This window comes from Dasypus novemcinctus, chromosome 12 (genome assembly GCF_030445035.2).
Source record: "Dasypus novemcinctus isolate mDasNov1 chromosome 12, mDasNov1.1.hap2, whole genome shotgun sequence".
Taxonomy (NCBI): domain Eukaryota; kingdom Metazoa; phylum Chordata; class Mammalia; order Cingulata; family Dasypodidae; genus Dasypus; species Dasypus novemcinctus.
In genome coordinates, this window is record NC_080684.1 from 44,685,264 (window position 1) to 44,713,220 (window position 27,957).

The window sequence follows — 27,957 nt, forward strand, 5'->3', positions numbered from 1 at the left end:
TTTTTTGTTGCTGTCTGGTCATCATTTTATCTTGACAGGTTTAGTCAGTTGCTTAGCTTCTTTGTCTAGTTTGGAGTTTAATTAGTTGCTGTTTTTGCGTGTGTGTTAAGTCTTCTCTTTATCGCTTTGTTTTTCTCATTCTATTTCTTTATTGTTGCCTAAGTTCCCTTGAAGGAAAATATTAGGGTCAGAGAAAGCAAAAGGAGAAAGAAAAGAAAATGAATAATAGTAGTATTGATAGTAAATATTAACAGAGGAACCATGTGAGATATAGGAGAATGGATATTAGACTCATGTAAGGTATGTAGAATTATAACAGTAAGAAAAGTAGAGTATGTAAAAATCTGAATATGGGGAGGAATACAGTGTGAATTAAAAGGCTTGTGTGTTCAGGAGAGAGGGAAAGAGAAAAGAGAGGACAATAATATAAAGAGCAAATATAAGGCAGAAAACAGAACAAAGGTATTAGTAATAAAAAGTAAAAAAAGGGGGGGGCAAACAAAGAGAGGTATAATGTAAGAGAAACAATCAATGGCAGAGGATAGAAGGACATAGAGGAAAGAGAATAGTGTTGGTGACCAAAACCAATACACTCAGGAAAGAGTAAATGGAGGATGAGGAAATACAGCAAATATGAAGCTCTCCCTGCAGCACCTAATGTAAGAAGAATAAGGAAGCAGAGAAAGAAAGAAAGAGAAAAAAATAAGGGACAAAAGGGAGTGGAGAAGTAAGCAGGAAAAAGAAAAAGAGAAAGAAAGAAAAAAGAAAGGAAAAAGGCCCTTGGGGTTAAAGAGAAAGGAAAAACAAGGAAAAACCAACCAAATACTAGGGAAAGTTTCAAGCAAGGAATCCTGTTTGTAGTTAAGTAAGATGCTTAGGGATCTGATGTTCCTGCTTTTATCCCTTCCTCACTTCCCTCTCCCAGGCAGCATAGAGCTGCCTGAGAAGTCTGGTAGGAGATTCAAGTGCGTCCTTGCTGAATCAGCTCCACAGAGAAAACAATGACTCAATTTCCAGAAAGAGAGCACCCACACCCTCAGGGTGGAACCCCAAGTATGCTATTGGAGGCTGGAAAGCACTCCTACAGTCCCTCTCCTTTAGGTGTGCTATGAAATGGCTTGTTGATTTTCTGACTCCACCTTCTCCCAGGTCAAGTTTCCTATCCCAGGGTATTTAGGTGAGTGAGGCTTTCTCAGAAGATTTGCCACTCCTCCCTTCCCAGACTCTCCCCAAGCCAGCCAGTATGCTCCTCCAAGCACAAAAAAAGAAAAAAGGGAAAGAAAAAAAAAGGGAGGGGGGAAACACCAGAAAATTGAACCCACACTAGCCAGGCCCCCCAACTGCACCCCCCAATGAATCCCTCCCACCCATGGAGTCACTCCAAAACAAACTGGAGGGCTAAGGCAATCCCAGAACTCCGGGAGCACTGGACTTGGGAAAGGGAAGTCCGGGCCTCTGCAGACACAGGGCATGTAGGTCCGTGGAACACAGGCTATGGGGACTCAGGGGACACTGACCTGGGGACCACAGGGTCCAGGAACACCACCACACAACCGACAGTTCTCAGGAAACCCTGCAGCAGCCAGCCCCAGGGAAGGGTCCCACCAGTCCACAGATTCCCACCTCTGTACTTGTAAGCCGCAATTCAACCTTTAGCAAGCACCACTTCCGTCACTCTCTCTCCAAATTGATGTCCACACACCCTCTGCCCTGCAAGCCCCAAGACAGCTTGCTCCGGCAAGACTCCAACCCCACTCGGCCGCCTCTTCACAGGAGAGACCATAAGATGCACTCACTCAGACGACATCTTGCCCCGCCTCTCTATTATTCTTTTTTTATTAAAGAGGTTGTAGGTTTACAGAACAATCATGTATAAAATACAGTATTCCCATAAACCACTATACAACCAATACCTTGCATTGGTGTGGGATATTTGTTACAATTGATGACAGCATATCCATGGCATAATTCCATGGATTTTTTGTTGTTGTTGTTACTGTATGTACAATCTAGCATTTCCTGACAAATCATATTCAGGCATATATTCCAGTGCTGTTAATTGTTTTCACAATGTTGTGTTTCCATCACCATCATCCATTACCAAAACATTTCCATGATTCCAAATAGGAACCCTGTGTATTTTAAGTCTTAACTTCCTATTCCCTATCCCCACCCCATCCTCTTGTAACCTATATTCTAGATTCTGGTTCTATGAGTTTGCTTATTCTAATTGTTTCAAATTAGTGAAATCATATCATATTTGTCCTGTTGTGCCTGGCTTGTTTCATTCAACATGATGTCTTCAAGTTTCATCCATGTTGTTGCATATATCAGTACTTCATTCCTTTTTAATGCTAAATAATAGTCCATTGTGTGTATATACCACAATTTGTTTATCCATTCTTTGGTTGACAGACACATGGGTTGATTCCAGCTTTTGGCAATTGTGAATAATGACTCTGTGAACATCAGTGTGTAAATATCTGTTTGAGCCTCTGCTTTCAATTCTTTTGGGTGTATACCTACTAGTGGGATTGCTGGGTCATATGGTGGTTCTATTCTTAGCTTCCTGAAGAACTGCCAAAATGTCTTCCACAGTGGCTGCACCATTTTACATTGCCACCAGTAATGAATGTATTGCTTGTATTCTTTCCAACACCTGTTATTTCACATTTTTAAAAAATAGCAGTCATTCTAAGGTTTGAAATGGTATATCATTGTGGTTTTGATTTGCATTTCCCTGATGGCTAATATTGTTGAGTATCTTTTCATGTACTTCCTGGTCATTTGCATATTTTCCTTGGGTTGTTTGTCTTTTTGTTGTTAATATGAAGGATTTATTTGTATATACTGAGTATTAATCCTTTATTGAATATGTGGTTTCTAAATAATTTCTCCCATTGTAGGTTTTCTTTTTTACTTTCATGATGAAGTCCTTTGAGAAACAAAAGTTTTTGTATTTTGATGAGGTCCCATTTATCTATTTTTTTCTTTTGTTGCTAGCGCTTTGGGTGTAAAGTTTAAGAAGCCATTGCCAACACAAGATCTTGAAGGTATTTCTGTATGTTTTCTTCTAGGAGTCTGATAGTTCTAGCTCTAATACTTAGGTCTTTGATCCATTCGAGTTGATATTTGTATACAGGGGTCTTCCTTTTTTTCTTTTCTTTTTTTTTTTTTGGCAAGTGGAGATTCAGTTTTACCAACACCATTTGTTGTTGAAGAGACTGTTCTTTCCCAATTGAGTAGTCTTTGCTACCTTGTCAAAAATCAGTTGGCCATAAATGTAAGGGCTGTTATCTGAACTCTCAAATCTGTTCTATTAGTCTATATGTCTATCCCTGTGACAGTGCCATGTTGTTTTTAAAGAGGGCATTTGTTTATTGAGCAATAATGTTAGCACTTTTTTAACTATTCACTTATGGGTGAATGTCAGAGGACATAATGGAAAATATTGCACAGAAGTCAAGAATGGAAATAATAATTAACAAAATATCTAAGTAACAAGCATATGTTTTTTTTAAATTTTTTTAAAAAGATTTATTTATTTTATTTCTCTCCCCTTCCCCCCCACCCCAGTTGTCTGTTCTCTGTGTCTATTTGCTGCATGTTCTTCTTTGTCTACTTCTGTTGTTGGTGGTGGCAAGGGAATCTGCATTTCTTTTTGTTGTGTCATCTTGTTGTGTCAGCTCTCCGTGTGTGCGGCAACATTCCTGGGCAGGCTGAACTTTCTTTCATGCTGGGCGGCTCTCCTTACAGGGTGTACTCCTTGCACATGGGCCAGCTCCACACGGGTCAAGGAGGCCCGGGGTTTGAACCCTGGACCTCCCATGTGGTAAATGGATGCCCTATCCATTGGGTCAACTCCACTTCCCACAAGCATACGTTTTATGTTTTAAAAACTAAGTCAAACAAACAAAATAATTGCTCCTCTGATTTGAAAGTCTTAAAATGTTATCTCACATTTTATTGGAGATTTATTTTTGCAAATTGATATTGTGTACAAAGAGTTCAAATGGCCAATAAATCTATTGTCTTAAAATTGTTGACTTTAAGTAACAGAGATATAATTTAATTTACATCAGAGCTTATTAAAATGGCAATAGTGCAATCATATGACTCTCTCTAGTGCCCAAAATCTGTTCTTGCTCTCTCGGCTAAGAAAGAGAAAGCAAGACAGACTTTTAAAGCTGCCACAATTTCCTGGAATGCTTTGACAAAGTTCTCATACTTCATCTCTCTTGCTTACCTTGATAACATTGGGCTAAACCGAAAATGAAGGAAATTCAGTCAAGAGTAATTCAAATAATAGCTATTTCTGGACCTGGAAGCTTTGATACAGTTGATGGGCATTCAGTTGTGGATTCTGAGAAGACAAGCAGTTTTCCAAAATTAGGCCAAAAACCTATGTTTAAAAAATTGCCAAGAATGAATTGAAAATAAAATTTTACCTGTTCCTAGAAGGCTTTATACAAGAACACTATGGAAGCTAAAACACTACATATAGATTAGAATGCGTTTTCACAGAGCAAGTTTATGGAATTATAGACTGATGGCCTTCTTTAAATCTCCCCTTGAGGTTTAACATTTAATAAGTTATTTATTCTGTCATCATTACTGAGCTAATTCAATTAACTTCATCCAATAGGAATCACTTCAGAAATGCCTTGAAAAAGGACATTGAAAGAAACTATAAATATGAAAAGCAACTAATCTTTGCAAAGTTTATCTCTAAACTTAAAATGTATGTTATCTATCAATTCTTCTTAAAAGAGAAGACCCCTGCATTCTAGTCATCCTATCATATTCAAGGATAGCATTAAGATACAAATTTTATTGCTTGCATTGTTGCTAAATACTGTCAATATTTCTCACCATCATACTCATCACTTAAATGCTACCTCATCTTTTTACTGTCCTTATAATATTAAAATAATGAAAAAATATGGTCCTATAATTAAGGTCTTAAGTGAAATTTAAAATAGATTAGTTTTATTTGTTAGAGTTGGCTTAAAAGCCATTTATCAAATAAGAAATAGTATTCCTACTTTGAAAAAATGTTTAGCAACAATGTAAGGTATTGGTGGTAGGGTGATGTATGGAAGCCCTGTGTGATGATATGCATGTTTGTTTAGTAAGTTCACAGCATTTACTATATATTTATTGTTTATATATGTTCATGTATGGATATATGTTTCAATTAAATTTTATTTTGAATAAAACAATGAATCTGAAAATGGTCCAGAAATGGGGATTTTAAGACTAAAAGCTCTGGGCATGTGTTAAGATATATCCCCAAGGAGGGTGCAACAGACTTCAAGCCACATAAGTATAAGGTGTCAGTTTTCTTAAACCTGCTTCAAACTCTGACTTTATAGCCCCAAAGTGCTAAAAAAAAAAAAAAAAAAAAAAAAGAAAGGGTAAAACCATGGAAAATAAGAAAAGAAAAGAAATATCAAACTATGTTAAGTTTTATCCAGAAAGCATATGTATTCTGATCTACTCCTACTATCTACTAAAATATTTCGTTTTAGCATAGTTTATAATATTTTTCTTGGAATAGTATTATTGTTGCACCTCAGAAAAAAGTCCAGTCACTCAACTACAGAAATGATGATGAATTATTAACCTTTGTAAGAGGAAAAAAATCTTTAGGAAATCATAAAATAACTTGAATAACAATTACCAGTGCTGAAAAAGTCATTAAAAATTGAAGAATGATAAATATGCTATATGTCACCCATTAGAATGCAAAAATGGGATGGCGAAATTTCTGAATGAAATATGTTAAGTAATAAAAACTAAAAAACTAGTAACATTTCATTTTCTTTCCCACACCAACATTTTCCAGGAAGAAAACAGTGACATAGTTTGACAGAATTTGAAATTTTAAGTTAAAGAATGGAATGAAAATTCAACTTTAGGGGGAAAAGCAAAATACGGCTACTGGTATCCAAATTTCATATAAAATCTCAAGGGTAAGTAGGGCTGCTGCTTTCTTCCAAATAATTATTATTCCATAAAATGTTGGCTGGGTCATAAAGAATTTCCTGTGCTTTCTATCAGTTTCAGCCTGTCAAAATAAAACACATCTCCCTTGTAGATTCAGCCTCAGCTGAAGTGTCGAGCACGGTGGGCAGATGTATAGTCAACACGGAGTTGTATGAAGGTGTGAAGTACATTCTTGTCCAGATTAGCAGGTAGTTCTCCTTAGCTGACTTGCTTCACGTTATCTGGAGCAACTACCGGAAGATTAAAATGTGCACTTAAAGTATCAAAAAGCTGTAATACCAGTGGAATCTTGAAGGCTTTGACATACTTCTTATATTTAGCTACATCACAAATTGCTAACATGCCTCCCATACAACTATTGGAATATGGTTGGAAGATGTTCATAAATAAGTCGATGAAACCCTACTCCAAGTTCCATCAAAACTGTATCCATTTGACAGAAAGCCAGAGAATAATCTGGGGACTGAATAACCTAGCGAACCCAGAGGGGGATGAGAATTGTGGTTAATCGTACAAATACCCGGATGTCCTTCTATGAATTAGAACAAATGTTCATCACTATTGTAAGGTTGTAAGAATGTGGAGAAGCATGGGAAAAATACAATTAATGTAACCTATGGAGTATAGTTAACAGCAATACTGTAATATTTTTACATCAATGCTGAAGATGTACTGTGTCAATAAGGGGGGTGTGGAAAAAAATACCAAATACACATTATAGATCATAGTTAATGATACTAGTCTGATATTATTTCATAATCTGTTAACAAATGTTCCACAAAGGTGTGATGTATTGGTGAAGGGGTGTTATATGGGAATTTCATACATGTGCATGATTGTTTTTTTAAGTTCACAACTTCTCTAATAAAAATATATTTTTAAAAAAATGGAATAAAGACAGTGTCAGAAAACAAAACAAAACAAATACAAAAAAGCTGTATCTAATTTTTTTCATCCATGGAACATTCTTCAGCTGCAATATCTATTTAATATTTTATTATGGAAAATATTAAACATCAGTTATTTAACAAATCAATTTTATTGATACATATTAATAAAGCATAAATCCATCCAAAGTGTACAATCAATAGTATTCTGTAAAATCATATAGTTGTATATTCATCTCTTCAGTCATTTTTAGAGGATTTTCATTATTCTTGTAGTAATAATAATACTGAAAAACAAAAACCAAACAAACAAATAAAACTCATCATCTCTCAATTTCTCTATGCTTTTCCTTCCATACCTAGCTGCTATTCTGTTTCCTTCTCTCGTTTATTTGTGTTTATATTTTGTGAAAACAGTTTTATATATGCATTATCATCCATATTCATATTTTACACGAGGTTTCACAGTGTTATACAGTCTCATGTCACGTTTTTTAGCTTTCCTTCTAGTAATATAAATGTCCTTAGGTTTTCCCTTTCAACCACTGTCATACCCATATATTTGCTCTGCTAGTCACAAACATAATGATGGGCTCTCACAATTTCCATCCATCTCCAAAGATTTACAAACAACCTTTTAACCAGTTCTGTACAGTTTAACCATCAGCTTTCCGTTCTCTACCCTTATTCTATTTCTGGTGACCTATATTCTAATTATTAATTCCATGTGTTTATATATTTAGCTCATAATAGTGCAATCATACAGTATTTGTCTGCTTGTGTCTGGCTTGCTTCACTCAACATAATGTCCTCCAGATTCATCCATGTTGTCATATGCTTCACAAATTCATTTCTTCTTAACACTGCATAATATTCCATGATGTATATACACCACAATTTGTTTATTCTTTCATTAGTTGATGGACACCTGGGTTGTTTCCAACTTTTGGCAATTGTGGATAACGCTGCTATGAACATCATTGTGCAGATGTCTGTTCATGTCATTGCTCTCAGTTCTTCTGGGTATATACCTAGCAAAGATATTGCCAGGTCACGTGACAAGTCTATAATCAACTTCTTTAGAAACTGTTAAACTGTTCTCCACAGTGGCTGTACCATTCTACATTCCCACCAACAGTGAATAAGCATTCTTATGTCTCGACAGCCTCTCCAACATTTATGGTTTTCCAACTTTTTAATAGTGACCAATCTAATAGATATGAAATGATATCTCATTGTAGTTTTGATTTGCATTTCCCTAATCACTAATGATGTTGAATATTTTTTCATATGTTTCTTCTCAATTTGTATTTTTTCTTTGGACATTGTTTTTTTCAAACCAACTGCCCAGTTTTTAATTGGGTAGTTTGTCTTTTTATTGTTGAGTTGTATGATCTCTTTCTATATCATGGATATTAAACCCTTATTGGATATGTGACTGCCAAATATTTTCTCCCATTGATTCGGATGCCCTTTCACCTTTTTTACAAAGTCTTTTAGATGTAAAAGTGTTTAATTTTGAGTAGGTCCCATTTATATGTTTATTTTGTCATTCATGCTTTGGGATTAATGTTTAAAAAATTACCGCCTACCACAGAATCTTGAAAATGTTTTCCTACATTTTCTTCTACAAGTTTTATGAATCTGGCTTTATATTTAGGTCCTTACTTCATTTTGAGTTAAATGTTTATAAGGTGTGAGATAGGGGTCTTCTTTCTTTCTTTTGGATATGGCTATCCAGTTCTCCCAGCACCATTTGTTGAATAGACTGTTCTGACCCAGCTGAGTGGGCTTAACAGCCTTGTCAAAAAATCACTTGACTATAGATGTGAGGGTCAATTTCTGAGTTCTCAATCCAGTTCCATTGGTCTATCTGTCTTCATGCCAATATCATGCTGTGGCTAAGTAACATGCTTTAAAGTCAAGAAGTGTGAGTTCTCCAACTTCATTCATCTTTTTAAAGATATTTTTGGGTATTTGGGCCCTCTTACCCACCAAATAATTTGATTATTGGCTTTTCCATTTCTGCAAATATGACTGTTGGAATTTTTATTGGGATTGTGTTGAATCTATAAATCAGTTTGGTTAGAATCAACATCTTAACAATATTTAGTCTTCTAATCCATGAACACAGAAAGTCCTTCAATATATTTAAGTCTTCTTCAGTTTCTTTTAGCAATGTTTTATAATTTCCTGAATATAGGTCTTTATGTGCTTGGTTAAGTTTATTCCTAAATATTTGTTTTAGTCACTATTATAAATGGATTTTTTCCCTGATTTCTTCCTCAGATTGCACATCAGTATGTATAGAAACACTGTTGATTTTTGCATTTAATCTTGTATCCTGCCACTTTGCTGAACTAGTCTATTACTTTTAGCAGCTTTTTTGTTGATTTTTCAGGATTTTCTAAATATAGGATCATGTCATCTGTGAATAGTGAAAGTTTTATTTCTTCCTTTCCTATTTGGGTGTCATTTATTTCTTTATCTAGCCTAATTGCTCTAGCTAGAATTTCTAGCACAATATTGAAAAACAATGGTGGTATTTGCTGAATTCCAGTTTAATCTCCATTTGTTCAATTATTTCTTTTTCTTCTGAAAGCATTTGGATTACTTAGGAGAAAGCTAAGTAGTGGTGTAAAATGATCGTTACATTGCTTGTCAAAAGGTGAAACATAGTATTGACTTGTTGCATAACATCCAAAAATAGAGATTCACTTTCCTAGAATCCAAAGGAGGAATTTTAGCAAGTCCTGCTTTCTAGTGCATAATCAACATGCTCCATCAAGAATGGTAAAAATTCTAAAGGTATTCCTTGGTAAACCAGAAGGATCAGAGAGCCTGAAACATCTTTTAAAGGCTTGTTTGGTTTCCTGTGAAAGATTAACCACGACTTCTTGGGGCAGGAAAGTTTCCCCATGAATCACATGTGTTGGTACTTGATCCCAGTGGTAAGTTGGTACCTTTTCTAATTCTTTCTTTCAAATCTTGAATATCTGCTGTGCCAATGGATCTCTTTTGATGGTTTTTTGAATCATAATAGTATTGTCAGATCAGCGTACTTCTGCTTTACAAACAACAAGTCTCCACCTCGATATAGTTCTCCAAATAGAAAATGAAAATAACTTTGATAAGCTTAGGCAAGAAAGTCTGTTTATCATTACCTACTTTAAATTCCATTAAGTTGCTGGAAAGATTGGTGTTTCTTGCATACAGATCATAGAGATTTTTGAGATACAGCTCTGGCAATAGACTTCCTACATTCTTCTAATTGGTCTGTCACAAAACTCTGTAGCTTGATTTCAAACACATTTTGAATAAGCTTAGCCAGTACTATTTCTGGATTATTAAAGATATCTCTAGCTTGTTTTTTCACCCATTGACAGAGTACTGCTGCATCTTTAAATATATCGTTTCTCGAGAAACCACCCTCTTGGCACTGCTTTATATAAACTTTAACACAATGGAAATAACACTTAAAGTAAAACGGTTGTGTCTTTTTTTTCTTCCCCCCCTTTTTTTTTTTAGATTTCACCTCTTATTTGAGCACTGGTAAACTTCTGAATGAATTGGCCTTCTAAATCATGGTACTTATTTGCAATCTTGGATTTCACTTTGGAAAATCTATCAAAAGGTAATTCCTGTGCAATTAGGTGCAACTTTTGGATGATATCTGCTGCCTCCTTTATCTTTGCAGAATTTGTGAAAACATCAGATTCAATTCTCCATCTAGAAACTCATTAATTATTTCATCAGTTTTCAAGCCACCACTGCCCATTGTCTGGTGTGTTTACGCCCTCCAACTGGTCTCTATGGTGACAGATCTTGATTGCTACAAAACTCATGTGCTTATCTAGTTCTTGGAAATGTTGGAAGGCAACCTGATTTCTTTTCCGGAGCTCCTGTACCTTCTTGGCAAATTCCATGGCTTCTTTCTACATTGCTGTTCTATTCTCTCTACTTTACTTTGAATCCTTTTGTCTATTATCTGAAGTTCTTGAATATGATTTACAAATTCTTCTAATAATCTTTTTTTAATCAAAAGCTTCTGCTCCCCCTCTAGAACCTTCTTTGGAGGTTCTCCATACAAGATGTTCAATATACTCATCTGCCACAAAAGGTTCCTTGAAGAGTTCAGCTGGCACAGCCATCTAGCCAGCTGAGAGGCTCACCTCACACTGAGTGCTGACCCCTTTTCACATCTCAATGGCACCCAGCACAGGTCCCAGCTTGGCTCTCCCACTTCCTACAGAACCCAGGTGGGTCTGGAGAGCAGTCATAAGGAAGCTGCAGATGTCTGAGAGCTGCCATTGCACTGTTTTGATTACTGTGGCTTTGTAATAAGTTTTAAGATCAGGAAGTATGAGTCCTCCAACTTCGTTCTTCTTTTTCAAGATGCCTTTAGCTGTTCATGGCCACTTATTGTTCTATATAAGTTTTATAATTGATTTTCTACTTCTGCAAAAAATGTTGCTGGAATTTTTATCAAAATTGCATTGAATTTGTAAATCCATTTGGGTTGAATTGACATCATAACAGCACTTAGTCTTCCAGTCCTTGAGCATGGGATTTCTTTCCATTTATTTAGGTCTTCTTTAACTTCTGTTAGCAATATTTTACAGTTTTCTGTGTATAGTCCTTTACATTCTTGGTTAGATTTATTCCTAGATATTTAACTCTTTTACTTGCTACTGTGAATGGAGTTTTTTTTGTTGTTGTTGTTGTTGTTTGTTTTTTAAATTTCTTCTTCTGACTCTTCATTGCTTGTGTATAGAAAGACTACTGATTTTCTGGTGTTAATCTTGTAGCTTGCCACTGCTGATTTCATTTATTAGTTCTAGGAGATTTGTTGTGAATTTTTCGGGATTTTTGGTATATATATATAGGATCATAGAATCTGCAAATAGGATAAGTTTTTATTCTTACTATCCAATCTGGATGTCTTTTATTTCTTTTTCTTTCCAAATTGCTCTGGCAAATGTTGAATAACAGTAGTGACAGTGGGCATCCATGTCTTCCACCTGATCTTAAAGGGGAAGCTTTCAGTCTTTCACCATTCAATAGGATATTAGCTAGGGGCTTTTCTTATATGCCTTTTATCATGTCAAGGAAGTTTCCTTCTATTCCTAATATTCTAAGTGTTTTTTAAACAGAAAAGTTTGCAGTATTTTATAAATGCCTTTTCTGCCTTGTTGAGGTGATCATCAGGTTTTTTTCTCCCTGCATTTTGTTAAAGTGGCATATTACATTGATTTTCTTATGTTGAACCACACTTGTATACCTGGGATAAATCTCAATTAGTCATGGTATACAATTATTTTAATATGCTGGTGGATTTGGTTTGCTAGTAGTTTGTTGAAGATTTTTGCATCTGTGTTTTTAAGAGATATTGTTCTGTAGTTTCTTTTTTTTTTTTTAGATTTATTTTTTTTACTTATTTAATTCCCCTCCCCTCCACCAGTTGTCTGTTTTCTGTGTCTTTTTGCTGCATCTTGTTTCTTTGTGCGCTTCTGTTGTCAGCGGCAAGGGAAGTGTGGGCGGCGCCATTCCTCGGCAGGCTGCTCCCTCCTTCTCGCTGGGCGGCTCTCCCCATGGGTGCACTCCTTGCGCGTGGGGCTCCCCTACGCGGGGGACACCCCTGTGTGGCACGGCACTCCTTGCGCGCATCAGCACTGCACATGGGCCAGCTCCACGCGGGTCAAGGAGGCCCGGGGTTTGAACCGCGGGCCTCCCATGTGGTAGACGGACGCCCTAACCACTGGGCCAAAGTCTGTTTCCCTGTTCTGTAGTTTCTTGTGGAATCTTTATCTGGCTTTGATAGGAGGGTGATCTTGATTTCATAGAATGGGTTAGTAAGTGCTCCCTCCTCCTCAATTTTTTAGAAATGTTTGTGCAGAATTCAGTTAAATCTTCCTGGAATGTTTGGTAGAATTCTCCCATGAAGCCATCTAGTTCTGGGCCATTCTGCTTTACTTTGTTAGGAGGTTTCTGACTAATGATTCAATTTTTTTATCAGTTGTTAGTTTATAGAGATCTTCTATTTCTTCCTGAGTCAGTGTAAGTACTTTGTGTTTCCAAGGATTTGTCCATTTCATCCAGGTTTTTTAATTTTTTGTCATACAGTTTTTCATGTATCCCTTTAGTCCTTTTTATTTCAGCAAGGTCAGTAGTAATATCTTCCTTTATATTTCTGATATTCATTACTCATATCATTTTTCCTTGTCAGTCTAGCTAAAGGTTTGTCAATTCTGTCCCCCACCATTTTTATGTAATTGTTATCACTTACATCTTTGTACATTGCATATCCAAAACCCTAAATTTATTATTACTTTTTATGCATTTGCATTGTAGCACTTGTAGGAAGTAAGAAATAAAATTACATACCAAACAATTCAATGCAATAATACTGACAATTTATAATTACCCAAATTGTTACCTTTACCACAGGTCTTTATTTATGCTGCTTTGAACATGTCCTTTCATTTGAGCCTGAAGAACTCCCTTTAGCATTGCTCTCTCAGCTTTTGTTTATCTGAGAATGTCTTAATTGCTCCCTCATTTTTGAAGGGGAGTTGTGCTGGATAGAAAATTTTGGGCTAGCAGTTGTTTTCCTGCAGTGGCTAGCCAGGTACTTGACCCTACAGCAACCTGCTGCAAGCGTGGAAGATGGATGCCAGTAGCCAACATATTGAGTGAGCAATTTATAGTTCTTTACTGTAATTTATCAACCTCTTCTTCTTGCTCTTACCTGGGTTATCTTTGGGCCTTCAGAATTTCAAAATAGTTTTTTCAGACAGGTTCTGTCTGTTTAATAGTTGTTTTGGTGAAAAGACTGAGTCCTGGAGCTCCTTACTCTGCTATCTTTCCTGGAAGTATGCAATATTGCATTTTGACATTTTCTTTTCAGTCTTTTTTTAATGTATGCATTTTTTTCTTTAATAGGTTGAGATCATGCTGTATGTCTTTTTTTAACCTTGTAGCATTAGAAATATTTTCCATGTCATTAAATATTCTTTAATAAACTGATTTATAATAGCTAAAGAGTATTTCATTATACAAATGTACCATAATTTACTGAAAATTTCCCTTCATTAAATTTTTTCTATTACATATATTGGTGCACTGAATAAGGCTATACATAAACCTTATTTGTAATTCTAATGATTTATAAAAGAAATGTTTCTAAAAGCAGAATTATTAATAAAATATGAATGTTATAAAGGTTCTTGAATAAGGAGGGATAAACTGACTTAGAACTCTTATGTGAGAAGTTGTTTTTGTATTTCTTTCTTTCTGAAGAAAGCGCACAAACAAAAGACAGTGCTAAGGGACCCAAGGGGAAAAATTCTTTATGAATCTGAGTTCCTCTTGCAGTGGCTTCTTTATACTCAAGCTCTCTCTTCCTGATGAGACCCTAAATAAGTTGAAGCTCTATAGACCTTAAATTTGAATGAGGCTTATTCAGCTTGATTATAATGCAGCAGCTTGAATTTAGTCTCATGTACTATATTTAAAATTTCAGGGTGTGATTGATGTAGCAGCACAGTTTTAAAAAGAATGGTGATTAATCATGCTTGGGCCCCTTAGCCTCTGAACGCTTAACCAATCTCACAATTAGTTAGGACTACACCCAATTAGCCCTTCAATATTGGGCATGTGTTCTCTCTGGGACAGCCTGACTCCAATGCTATAAAACGAAAACCACGTGTGCATATGGCACATTCTTCATCTACTGGTTTTCTGATCAGATGTGCCAGGATAGTTTTTTCCAGGAAATCATGGGATGCTTCAACACACTCTATCCTCTTCTCTCCTGGGAGCATGGTCAATCCATGACCTGGAGGGGCAAGAACTGTCTGGGTTGTCTTCCCTTTCTTTCTCACTGCACCTAGGGATGACAGGTGTTGGTATCAGAGAGCTCTGTTCTTTGTGTAAACTCCACTTACTGAGCTCCTGGGCAATGGGTGGCTGTGCTAGTTAAGCACATGTTTATTCTCTCATGCCAGGTCACATAGGTTCATGTTGAGACCATAAGCACTTTGCTTAACACAGCAGCCAAACTGTGCCACAATTTCCACATTCTTAGAAAAGGGGTCATGATAATGAGATCTACCTAATAAAGTTGCAGTGAGACTGAAACATGTAAAGAGTGTAGAATAGTACCTGCTATATAATAAGTGTTTAATTAAAGGTAGCTGTTGACAATTGTACCTGTAGAAATTTAAAACCTGTGATATCAAGTTTTTGTGTCTTAATCCATACCTTCATGTATGCATGCATTCATTCCATAAACATTAACATCTATTCAGTTCTAGTTACTCTGCTAAGTATTCAGATAAGAGAGGATAAGACAAAATGAAACAAGTATAGTGTAAAGAAGTTAGGGATGTGGCTCAAGTGATTGGGTTCCTGCCTTCCACACGGGAGGTTCCTGATTTGGTTCTCAGTGCCTCCTAAAGAAGACAGCAAGCTGGAGCGACAAGCAGGTGTGGCAAGCTGATGCAACAAAATAATGCAACACAAGACACAAGAAGAAAAACATAATGAGAGAGAAAACAAGGCAGGGAACAGAGGTGGCCCAAGTGATTAGGTGCCTCCCTCCCACATTGGAGGTCCCAGGTTTGGTTCCCGGTGCCCCCTAAAGAATCAAGGAAGACAAACAGACACAGCAAGTGCAAACAAAGGGATGGGGATAAATAAATAAATAAATAAATAAATAAATAAATAAATAAATAAATAAATAAATAAACAAACAAACAAATAAATAAATAAAATCTCTTAAAAAGAGAATTTAGCATGATGTTTGTACTAAATAAATAACATTAAAATGTTATAAAGATTATAACTGATCTCTAATTATGGTTAGTGACACTGTGAGTTAAAATTTATTCATAAGTCAAAACTCATTTTGGAATGAACTTGGACCTTGTGGAAATGCAGGTTCAGTAGAACTAAGAAAGTTTGTATCTTAGCCTGTACTCTTTGACTCAAGTATTAAGACACAATATGTTTTAATGAAGTTAATGAATTTCAGACCTGAGAAAAATTTTCATGTTTGAGAAAAAAATATAATGTTTTAATGAAAGTACATATTTATTAGTTGCAGCACCTGGTTCGCAAGTCACTATTGCAGGTTAACCTCGGGTTGGTGTGGGGGAGCAGGGGAAGAAGAAGCAAGCCCTTTTGTGGGAAATATTCCAACAGGATTGGTGAACTTTTAAAATAAGCATCAATGGAAGGTAAAAAGTCAAAATAGCATTACAGAACATAGCAAGCATGTTGGGGAGTGACCAATATATATCTGATATTCTTTGTAGGAATGGAACTTTAGATACGGAAAACTAAAAATCTATAGGGATATAGCCTCTGTATGAATTCAACCAAAAGCGTAATGTGTTTACTTTTCCTTAAGAGAATAAAAGAAAAATGTTTAATCAAACGGAAGAGTTACTGTATAATTGCTTCGTTATGAAAATCTAATGGTCAAAACACATCAAACAAATTTTTAAAAATGTAATATTTATAAGATTAGATTTTGAGAAGGGAAATTAAAACAGGTACTAACGGATTCAACAACAGATGCAAGATTTATTAGATGTTCTAATTCCCTCACACAATCCAGCAAAGTTATTCCCAATTTTATAGCTGGTTCTTGTTTTTATTGCAGATGGTAGCATTAGCCAATAGCCAGGGTCTTGCTCAAACTGAAAGAAAGGACAGCAGAAGTTTATCTTCATAGCTAAAGTCACTCTCGGCTCTTTTCTGTGATCTTCATTGTCATATGTTTCCTCAAGCTAATATGACTTCTATTGTCCTGTGATTCTGAACTTTCATCATATCCTATCAATTGCTTTGACTGATGTTCTGATTGTTCTTTTTGAAGAGAACAGGATCTTCTGCCAAGTTAAGCAATGCTCTCATTTCCTCCGTGATCATTGCTCAGCAGTTGGAATTCTCTCATGCTAACTCCCAGACTCCTTTTCATTAGAAACATTTTGATGGGAAAATTTCTACTCTCTTGTCCTTTTACCCACTTTTCCAATTGTTCATTATATCAGTCATATTTACAAAACTTTAAATATTTTTCTACATAACTAATATTTTATGCTAAAATAATCTTTGCCTGTAGTGTTAATTATTAAACCACAGTGCTTCCCAAATATAATTACTCAAATTATTTATAATTTTAAAAATAATCATTATCATTTATGATGTCATGCTTCATGATGAGCTGTTGGCATGCATGTTGTATTAAATTTTTTTAACCTTTTATCACAATAAAAAATTTACTCTGAAAACTATTGAGGTAAATGTGGCCTAATTTAAACATTAAAACAAAATATGATGTTATAGAATGGTTAAAACTGGGCAATATAATACTTTTTTATTATATACTATATATACTATATATAATATATATATAATATTATATATTATATATTATTATACTTTATAATACTGAATCAGGGAAGGACTTCCTTAGCAAGACACAAAAACTTAAAAGCCACAGAAGATAAGATGGACAAATTTGATTACATAATGAAAATTTCTGCTTGATCATTAAACGAAAAAAGCCATAAACTAAGTGGAAAAACATTTAGTATTAATTTCTTTAACTGTAGCACATTTCCCCCATATGAAAAGTGAAGTGTTTAATAAATCAATTACTAAAAATGGGTGAAGGATTTGAACAGAGTTCACAGCCATGCAAATACAAATGGTGTATAAATACACAAAATGTTTTAAAAAATCATTTGTAATTTTTATTTTTATTTTTTTTTAAGATTTGTTTTTATTTATTTCTCTCCCTTTCACTTCCCCGCCCAGTTGTCTGCTTTCTGTGTCCATTCGCTGTCTGTTCTTCTGTAACCGCTTCTATTCTTATCAGCAGCACTGGGAATCTCTTGTTTATTTTTGTTGTTGTCTTGTGTCAGCTCTCCGTGTGTGCAGCGCCATTCTTGGGCAGGCTGAACTTTCTTTCATGCTGGGCGGCTCTCTTACCAGGCAAACTCCTTGCGTGTGGGGCTCCCCTTTCGGGGGACACCCCTGCATGGCACGGCATTCCTTGCGCGCATCAGCACTGCGCATGGGCCAGCTCCACACGGGTCAAGGAGGCCTGGGAGTTTGAACCGTGGACCTCCCATGTGGTAGAAGGACGCCCTATCCCATTGGGCCAAGTCCACTTCCCTGTAATTTTTAAATGCTAGTAAATAACGTGATAACATGTTAACCTATCAATTAGTGAAAATGAAAACATTTATAATACCCTTTGCTAACACAAATGTACAGAATCAGACTCATTCACGCACTGCCCATCAGACCTCTTTTGAGAGCAATTTTGTACAGCTATGAAAATTTAAAATGCATGTGCTCTGTTCTTTGAACTAGTAATTCTTCTTCCTGAAACCAATACACTCATGGGAATAAAAAGATATTGTATAAGGTGTTAATTGCAGAATACTGAAAATACTAAGTGCCCATCAAAATCAAATTGGCTAAATAAATTAGTGTGTATTCATTCAAAGGATTTTTAAAAAACTATTAGGCAAAAAGATATTTATAAATTATGCTACTATTTCTTAGAGACTTTTTACACATCAGCACCTAGAGATTTACTTTATTTTTAATGACTTGAGAATATTTCTTTGTGTAAATAGACCTCATTTATCTATCTCTCTATCTATGCTCTCACCTAATGAATTAGAGCTGTGCTTGGTGACAAAATGCCCCAGGTTGTGGGAACACCAAGTGTTTAGTACTTAAGAACAGTGAAAATTATATTATCAGCATATGTAGCAATATCTTTTCACCAGCTCTTTGAGGGCTCCTTACTCTTTCTTATGCCATCAAATGGGCAGACACAGATGGCTTAGCACTTAAGACAACATTCTTATCCAGAAGGAGTATGACCTATTTAAAACTGATGGCCCTTGGATATTGTCGACTGTAGACCCCACGTTAGATTGTGTCAACTTTATTAGAAATTTTGAAGGTGGAAGTTATCTCAATCCAGTTCTTCAAGCTAATCAGTTTATGTGATTAGGTGCATGTAATTCTTGATGGATCAACATGAGGTATAGACGGGAGTGTCATGGATGAGCAAAAACCAACTAGAGATAGGTTCTTTCCTGTTTTTTTTCCCCTGACTACTCTAAAGTCAACAGGATTATGGAGATATTCTTGAGAAAGGAATAAATTTTTATGTCTTCTTTTCTACAACCCTCATATGAGAAGAAGGAACAAAGTGTGTTCCTAAAAACCACCTGATCAGCATTACAGGATCTGAATAAATAAAACTTTCCAAGTTGGAATTTCAGAATCTGACCCGTGCAGGGCACCAGTAAACAGTTTGTAAGTACAAATTTCAGCAAGGGCATAGGGTACAAAGAAAAACAGATCAATGATTTCAAAGATGCCACACAAATTGAAGCACAATACGTAATAAGAATGGGAAAAAAACCTCTTTTTGACCTAATTTGAAATCATGTTTAATGCTCAATATAAATGTAGCATGGTGTTAAATTAATAATTATATGGAAAGTACACATGGCAATGGAAGAATTAAAACACTCTCAGTAAGTAGCATACTTTTGAATGAACTAGGTCACTGAAGGTTATTAAAATTTGCACTGTGTAAGGCTGTTGTGGTGTTAGGGTAAACATTTATCACATGTGTTGACCAAACACATTTTGGAGCCCACATCAAACAAAATGGGCATTTCAAGGACTAGCCAGAACTAAAAATAGGTAAAGTTAATGATTATGCAAATTTAAACCTTTGGTTTCCAGAGGTAGAAAAAAAAATGCAGTACTGTCTCTCACCAGCCTGTTTTAGTATCTACTCTTTGGCTAAGAATTCTTAATTTTATTTTTATTTTTTAAAACAAGCACAAGCCATGAACTCACAATCAATTTTAACTGTTTGCTTTTGGTGTAAGGTTTGTTTGTTTTTTAAAGAAAAGGAAGTGTACAACTTGGTATTTGGTGACAAAATGAATGCTTATTAGGTTATATTGAGAGGTAATTGAAAAGTTTTTTGCCAACTAAATTAACTTTTTCTCCAAACAATTCTTGGCCAGGGATGATTGAAGGGGTCATCTTTGGAGTTACAAGGCATTTATAAATCCAGTAACACTTTCTGATAAAAGGCAATTATTTAAAACAAAGTGTATGAGTAAATTTTTGTTCCATCTTGGAAGATGACCAGAAACCTAACATATTAGCTTAAAATAAAATTTTTAAAAAACCATTATATTAAATTCAACAATGCTCTCCTTTCCTAACCCTCATGTTCTTTCTAATTATCTTCCACCTTCTCTCAACATATATTGAAACGATTGAGATTTGTGTTTTTCATTTAAATGAATATTCTGAAGGATGCCAGGTATCTATATTTTCTTTAAGAAATACAAAGTTATTTGGCCATGGCTGAAAAACAAAGTGAATCCTGTTGGTAGATAAGTAGGAACTAATTTTGAAATGTGAAGTTATGGCTACCATCAAATCCCTGCCTTTTGTGGTTTCTGCCTCTGTAGGCTACAAAGAGTTTTGCCTTTATTTACCTCAAAGCTGTTTATGCAGTGTTCCCAAGAAAAGTACTCAAAATGGTCAGGACATCAAACAAATTAGAGCTAAGGCAAAAGAGGAGGCTGAGGGAGATAATCTTCAGGACAAAACAGCATTTATCCAGAATTTATAATGTTATTCACTTTTTGCAGTTCCATGTACTCACCAAGAGAAGTTAATATTTTAGATGCAGCTTGGTTGATAAGTACATCTGAATAGTGACCTCAACAACAAGAACCTTGTCCTAGTTCACTGAAAAGTCAACATAAAAATCGGGACAGATCTTTTGTATTTTGCAATGCATCAAAAAACGATTTATTAAGGACTTTCCAAGGCAACATGTCTGTTTGTATTATAAGCCAAGAAGACAATTCACTGGAATCTGAAACCAGAGTTCAGATTACTAAGTGAGTCTGATAAAATAGGTTGCACTTAAAATATGTAAATTTTTATAAAAAGAAAATTGAAAAGGACTTTATTATTATTAAAGAAGCTTTAGATTGCATAAATGTTGCATTGAAAATATAGGTATTTTTAATGTAGCATTTTGTGTGATCTATGTATTTTTTTTAAAAAGATAATAAAAAAATGAAAAAAAAGGAAGAAAATATAGAATATTCCCATATATCCCTTCCCTCTAAAAAAAAGGACTCAATTGGTATGAAAATGTATGGCAGAATTTTATTTACCTTTTTTAGTGGGAAAATTTAAATATATACAAAAATAGAAGAGTATAATAAATCTTCATATATCTATCACCCAGCTTCAACACCTATCAACTCATGGGTGATATTGTTTCATCTATGTCTCCACCTTCATTTTCTCTCACATTATTTTGAAGCAAACCCTAGATAGTGATCATTATTTCAGTATATGTATTTTTAATTATACACACAAAATAAAACCATCATTACACCAAAATTTAAATTCTTAATATCATAAAAAATCCAGCCAATGTTAAAGCTTCCAACTATTCCATAAATGTCATTAATTTTTAATAGGTTGTGTGAATCAGGACCTGAATAACGTCCATATTGACAGTGAATTAATATGACTTTAAGTTTCTTTTAATCTAGTTACTGTCAGACTCTGCTTATAAACTGATTTAGAGTTCACTTTGTAAACAGTATATCAGAGCGATAAGGAGGCCTTGAATCACTATAACATATTTTGCAAATCCTGGCACTAAGCAGTTAGCTAGTTCCTGGGATGAATAAGTACAATTTCTATTTAAGAGGCCCAACTGCAGGGCTGTGAGTGGCAAGTGTTCCAGCCTAAACACATTTTTTTCTTTCTCTGCTACTTGAAGGGAGGAATAGGATGTTGCGAGCTGTTTTTCTCATAGGAAGAGCTACTTTCTAATAGAGGCTTAAGTTAAAAATTGATTCCTCACTGGGAAAATATATGAAGCCCTTAAGATTTTCCATGTAACAACATTAATTTACTATCTTCCTCATGGTACACAACTTCAGTGACTGTTTCTGTTTAATCATTTCATGACTAATACTGGTCAAATTATATTTTAGTGTCCAAAGAAAATCACACATCATTCTGATACATTTCCTTACCATCTTTTCAGAAGATTTTTGTTGGTTTAAATACTTGTTATATTATATATCTATATTTATATATCCATCTATATCTATTTTTGTATCCTGCCTGATACAATTAATGGTTTAATAAATATTTTTATTTGAAATAACATGATGGTAGTTTCTTTTGGACTTACAAGAAAAGAGACAGCAAAGATATTAGGCATGATATTCAGGTTCTGAATTTATTCTCAATACTGAAACATATTTAGGGAAATGCTTTACAAACTTTGGCATGGTTATGATGAACAAAGGATCTTGTTAAAAAGAAGATTCTGATTCAGTATCTCTGGGGTGGGGACTAAGTCTAAGCTCAGATCCACCATTTCTAACACCCTCCCAGGTGATGCTAATGATGTGGTCTTAGGACCACACTTTGAGTAGCAAGGTTTTAGATAACGTCCTTTAAATACTAAACTGACTGCAATATCAGAAAAACCTAATTTTCTTTTGCCCATAAGGATGGTGTAATAGTGTAGGCAGTGGCTCTGCATTTCAGCAAGATATTTGATAAATTCTTTGGATTCTTTTTGGAGTATTGAAGGAGGCATTATGAGTGAAGCAGATGTGGGAGAAGAGGGTGGTAGAAGGATTCATAATTGGTTGATTGAACAGAACCAAATAATTTTTATTAATGGATTGATGTCTCTATGAAAGGAGGCTTCTAGAGTCTTGTTGAAAGCCTCCATCTTTGATTCTATCCAGTTCAATAGTTTTAGTATTGATTTGAGTAAGGACATGGATGATATTCTTATATAATCTGAAGATAAGATGAGCTGGGAAGGAACCTAAGAATTTCAGTGATGACAGATAAGTGAGAGCACTGTAAACCATAGAGTATAATTCAAAGAAGTTAATGTTATTTTATTTATTCACTTATAATGATCAAAGATAACCAAATGAACATGGCAAGGCTAAACTTCCCATGAAATACAGTATAATAGAGACAAATATAAGTGTCCCAATACTTCATACTTGAGCAGGATGGTGAAAAGTATACAGTAAAAGGAATAAGGGGTCTGTGCTCTAGTAGTCTCAGCTATGACAATATCTAGCTGTGTGATAACTAGCAAGAAATTCCCCTTTTTGGACCTTGGTTTTCTGTTGTTGGACCTAAAATTCTATAATTCAAGAGTCATAGATGAAGAATGCATTGATTTCGTTATTTATATGAAAAAGACTAGGGAGTTTTAACTGACAGGGCTTCAAGTGAGCCAGTAAGACAGTTTTATGCTTTTCATAAGAGCTGAAAAGCAGATAACCTCAAGAAAATATGGGTCAGAACTTTGATGTAGGTGCCAAAAAAGCTGGTGTGATCTCATAAGCCATATGCTTGATATAAAGACAAAGTTGAGAGTGAAGGGGAGGAAAGTCCTGCCTTAACCTCCTCTGACCCAACCATTTCCAGAACTGTGTTTTGGCTATGTGCACTATACTTTTAAAGACACATGGAAAACCTGTTTTCAGAAGATGGCTAAAATCTAGAGTATATCATTTGAAGAAAGGCCGAAAGTAATGAGAAAGTTTAACAAAAGTAAATAGAAGATTTGATTATATGTGTGGGTGTGTGTAGGCATGTAGGCATTTAATTAGAATTTGGAAACATTTTTGAGGAGATTGAAGCACTGAATTGACCATGTTCTAATTTTTTTTAAAGATTTATTTATTTTTATTTATTTCTCTCCCCTTCCCCTCCTCCCCTAGTTGTCTTCTTTCTGTGTCTATTCGCTGTGTGTTCTTCTGTGTCCACTTGCATTCTTGTCAGCGGCACTGGGAATCTGTGTCTCTTCTTTGTTGCGTCATCTTGCTGCATCAGCTCTCTGTGTGTGTGTCCCCACTCCTGGGCAGGCTGCACTTTTTTTGCATGGGGCGGCTCTCCTTGCAGGGTGCACTCTTTGTGTGTGGGGCTCCCCTACACCGGGGACACCCCTGCATGGCAGGACACTCCTTGTGCACATCAGCACTGTGTGTGGGCCAGCTCACCACTTGGGTCAGGAGGCCCTGATTTGAACCCTGGACCTCCCATGTGGTAGGCGGATACTCTATCCATTGAGCCAAATCTGCTTCCCTGACCAGGTTCTTATATCATTTACTTGTTTGTGTAAATAAGGATTTTGCTGCCATGGTATCCACATGAGAGGTTTTAAAGGAAAAAAAAAAAAAAAAAATCAGTCCACTCTAATTAAAAGGGCAAAAATAACACACAACTAAGAATTACCTTAGATTATTAAATTTATCTTTTAAAATGATGAATGTTGCATAATTTTCCATAGAAGTGCTTTTGGTTTTATGGAAATCCTGGCTGAGTGATACTGCTGCTTATTAGTTGCAACCTGTTAAACTACCACTAAGGACCATAAATGTAACAAGAGATATGTGCAGGGAAATTACCAAGTGATATTCCCTGAGAAGGGATTTCTGAAGGCAAAGAATCCAAGGACAGACCTTTTTTCTTATGCATAGTAGAAAGAAGGTAGTAGATACTGGAGTTATATGAGAAAAGAGCATGAATTAGTAAAAATTTGGGAACTACCAAATTTTGCTACCAAAAAGATATGTAATTTTTCACATATAATTTTTAAAACATTGAATTGAAAATTGTAATAGCTATTTCAAAATATATTTACTAATTAATGACTCCTTTTTCCATTATGCCTATCCTGTGTTTCAGTCTGATGACCTTGGGTTGCTATCTTTAAAACTGAAGAAGGTTGCTTCTGGTCAACCAAGGTGGAGGTATAAGATACGCCAGAGTCCCCACAAAATCTTGGAACTGTTATTAAGAATTGGCAGAACCATCATCCTGAATATAGTTAAAGGGTTGCAGTAACTGGAAAAGTGCCAAGTCAAGGAAACAAAGCTTTTCAAAATGGTGGGAGAAGCTTGTGGTGCCCTTGCTGACCCCCTCCCACCACTACCTGGCATAGTATAGAGCTAACCTGTGCTCCCACTGTGGGTCCCTGGCCCTGTTCTGGAGAGAGACCTTATGTGTATACTTGTGCCGGTATGTGGGTGTCAGACTGTTGGGTAGCTGCCTGAAAGACTGAACCAGGACATTTCTCTCTGGCTTCCCCTCACAGACCTTGTCCTGCAAGCAAAAGCAGCTTGCAGATAGCTAAAGTGGTGTAAAAAAACAATGAAATCTAACTAGCCTGGAGCAAAGGATTACTGGCTTTAAGATATATAATACAAGGAAACGGACTTTGGCCCAGTGGTTAGGGCGTCTGCCTACCACATGGTAGGTCCGCGGTTCAAGCCCCGGGCCTCCTTGACCCGTGTGGAGCTGGCCCATGCTCAGTGCTGATGCGTGCAAGGAGTGCCATGCCACGCAAGGGTGTCCCCCACGTAGGGGAGCCCCACGCGCAAGGAGTATACCCATAAGGAGAGCCGCCCAGCGCGAAGGAGGGAGCAGCCTGCCGAGGAATGGCGCCGCCCACACTTCTCCTGCCGCTGACAACAACAGAAGCGGACAAAGAAACAAGACGCAGCAAAAAGACACAGAAAACAGATAACCGGGGGAGGGGAGGGGAATTAAAATAAAAATAAATCTTTAAAAAAAAAAAAGATATATAATACAGTACCCAGAAGGGGAAGAAAGTCTACTTTAAGATTGCTATAAGAATTCCTAAAACCATTAGCAAGCAAGCCCAGAAGAGGAGGCAGTCTCAGAAGAGATGGAAAGGACCCTGATTTCACCTTGGGCTGATCCTCTGAAGGAGGGCTAAACTCTGAAGGAAGCACTACCCAATGCAGAGTTAATCTTCAAAGACTGTGAAAAGTGTGTTTTGCTTTTTTTTTTTTTTTTTGCATTAGTTTGTTTTTGTTAGCTCTTGGCACTCAAGGAAATCCCTGTCATATCACAGCTGGATACAAAGTTAAGGAACCGACAGCTCAGGGACCAAAACCCAGAGTAAACATGTTAAACTATTAAAAGGTACAATGTGCAACAAAATATTACCAGACAGACAAAGAAACAGAAAACTATGGCCCATCCAAAGGAGCAATTCAGAAACCAACAGCAAATAACACCAGACTTTGGACATACCAGACAAAGACTTTGGAAAAAAAATGATATTCAATATGTTTAATAGATACAGGAAAATATGAAGAAAGATCTAGAGTATTAAGCAAATAATAGGTGAGCAATATGAGAATATAAAGTGATAGAAAGTTTAAAAAGGAACCAAACAGAAATACTGGAGTTGAAGGCCACAATAACTGAAATTTAAAATTCCCTAGAGGGTTTCAACAACAGATTAGAGTTGACAGAAGAAAGATTTAGTGAACTTGAAGACAAGGAAATTAAAATGATTTAAGCTGAGAAGCAGAAAGAAAATAAGTGTACCAATTCAAGTGTACCAATGTATACATTATGGAATTCCCAGAAGGAGATAAATAGAGAAAGGAACAGAAGGAATATTTGAAGAAATAATAGCAGAAAATTATCCAAATTTAATAAAGGACATGAACATACCCTTTCAAAAGTTCCAAAGAATCCCAAGAAAGATAAACTCAAGGAGAACCATATCTGGACACATAGTAGTCAAACTGTCAAATACTAAAGACAAGGAGAGATTTCTGAAAGCTGCAAGAGAAAATATATTATGTACAAGGGAGCCCCAATATGATTAAGTTCCAATTTCTCATCAGAAACCATGGAGGCAGGTAGAATTAGGACAAAATTTTTAAACTGTTGAAAGAAAACAGTTGCCACATAAGAACTTTATATCCAGCAGGGCTGCTATTCTAAAATGGGAGAAAGATTAACACATTCCCTGATAAACAAAAGCTGAGGGAGTTTGTCTCCACTAGATCTGCCCTGCAAGGAACGCTACTGGGAGTTCTTCAGACTGAAAAAAGAAGGACACTAGACAAAGGGTTGAAGTAGCATAAAGAAATAAAGATCTCGAGTAAAGATAGCCATATGTATACTTATAAATACCAGCACTATTGTTTTGTATTTTTGTATATAACTCCGCTTTTTAATCGTACAGTTTCTAAAATGCAAATGGACAAGGAATACAAGAAAAGTAACCAGGAAAACAAAAACAGAAGAGTAAAGGAACAGTTTGTACCTCAAAAGAATTGAGGTACAAAAAGGTGTAAGACTTGCAAAGAACAAATAGCAAAAGGTCAGAAGAAAACCCTACATTTTTAGTCGTTATTTTAAATAGACAAATGGATTAAAGTCTCCAGTCAAAAGGAGGGGACTAGCAGAATCAATAAGAATGCATGACACGACTATATGCTGTTTATAAGGGACTCACTTTAAATTCAAAAATACAAGTAAGTTGAACATGAAAGGTTGGAAAAATATTTTCCATGCAAATAATAACCAAAAGGGAACTAGGGTAGCTATATTAATATTGGACAAAATAGGCATAAAGTCAAAAGCTGCTACAAGAGACAAAGAAGGACCACATTTATTGTTAAAAGGTCAATATACCAAAAAGAAATAACTATCATAAATATTTGTGCACCTAACCACAGTGCCCCAAAATAACATGAGGCAAACACTAGCAAAACTAAGAAGTGAAAGAGACTCCTCTAAAATAATACTTGGAGACTTCAATATTCTCATAAATGGATATAACATCTAGACAAATATCAATAAGGAAAAAAGAACTTGAATAAAATGATAAATGAGCTAGACCAAATAGGCATGTACAGAACACTACACTGCAAACCAATAGGATACACGTTCTTCTCAAATGTACTTGGATAATTCTCCATGATAGGCCACATGTTCAGTCACAAAACAAGTCTCAATAAATTTTAAAAGATTGAGATTATACAAAGAATCTTCTCTGACCACAGTGGAATGAAGCTAGAAATCAATAACAGAGAACTGGAAACTCCATAAATATATGGAAGTTAAATAACACACTCAAAAACAATTAATG

At 35.7% G+C, this 27,957-nt stretch overlaps 1 pseudogene; it reads right to left on the bottom strand.

Moving 5' to 3' along the window:
- Positions 1-6,108: 6,108 nt before the first annotated feature.
- Positions 6,109-11,047, bottom strand: LOC101442727 (exocyst complex component 5 pseudogene; annotated as a pseudogene).
- Between the last annotated feature and the right edge of the window lie 16,910 nt (positions 11,048-27,957).